The 1,045-nt window shown below is 37.1% G+C and overlaps 1 pseudogene; it reads left to right on the top strand.

Annotated features, from left to right (window-relative positions):
• The window catches only part of LOC124893641, a 2,039-nt pseudogene extending 1,242 nt beyond the window's left edge, over positions 1 to 797 (top strand).
• The last annotated feature ends 248 nt before the right edge of the window (positions 798 to 1,045 follow it).

Raw genomic sequence — 1,045 nt, forward strand, 5'->3', positions numbered from 1 at the left:
AGTTTGGGTAGAGATAATGGGGACAGCCGTGTAAAGAAATCCCAAGGAGGAAGGCCCAGTTTGCCAGATTTTTCATTGGATAGTGTACAGAAGTTCCATAAAGAGAATGAGCAACTTACAGAACGCCTTTTGGAAATGGAGGAGGAAACAAAGATGTTGAAAGAAGCTTTGGCACACCGGAACAGTGAATTACAGACATCTAGGTGTATTTGTGCAAAGACGGCTAGCAAGCTTCAAAATTTTGAAGCACAGCTGCAAGCAAATGCTGAACAGAAGTGCCGACAAAAGTCCACCATTCGACGACAGCATTCTGAGGGTTCCTTTACGCATGAAACAAATAACCTTCCAAGATTGGCTTCCATATCCGAGGATGGAAATGACTATAATGTTAGTTGCTCTAGCTCTTAGACGACAGCATTAATGTCTGAACTCTCCCATGTCAAGAAGGAGAAGAACTTTGACATTTTTAGTCACCTGGATCTCATGGATGACTTTTTGGAGATGGAGAAATTGGCTTATCAGTCAAGTGACACAAATGGAACAGTTTTGATTTCTGATAATTCCAAATAATGCAAAAACCGAAACTACCTCCATGCATGTCACCACAAGCCCAGATTCTCAGCTGAAAGAACATAATGAGCCAAGTCTATCAGGAAATCAAGAATCTCACAAAGAGGAAGTGTTTTATAACTGCTACAAGCAGTTTTTCTTTTCCTTTGTTTTGCTCCATCTCGCTAAGTTCTGCTTCTGTGATAGAATTTTCAATCATATTAAAAGATTTGCAAATTAAAAGTTTATAATAAGAGTAAATGTTACGAAAATATGATATCTAGATGACCTTTAAGTCTCACTATGCATACAGAACTTCAAAGAATGATGTATAACCTTGCTTTGAAATACTTGACTCCTTTTTTATGCTGGGGACATCATTTAAATATCTAAAAGAAGATTTTTCTTTTATCAATGCTCCGATAAAAACATGACATAGTTTTTAGTTAACATGGAACTCCATGTTAACTAAAAACTATGTCATGTTTTTATCGGA

This window comes from Capsicum annuum, unplaced genomic scaffold, assembly GCF_002878395.1.
Source record: "Capsicum annuum cultivar UCD-10X-F1 unplaced genomic scaffold, UCD10Xv1.1 ctg62695, whole genome shotgun sequence".
Classification (NCBI taxonomy): domain Eukaryota; kingdom Viridiplantae; phylum Streptophyta; class Magnoliopsida; order Solanales; family Solanaceae; genus Capsicum; species Capsicum annuum.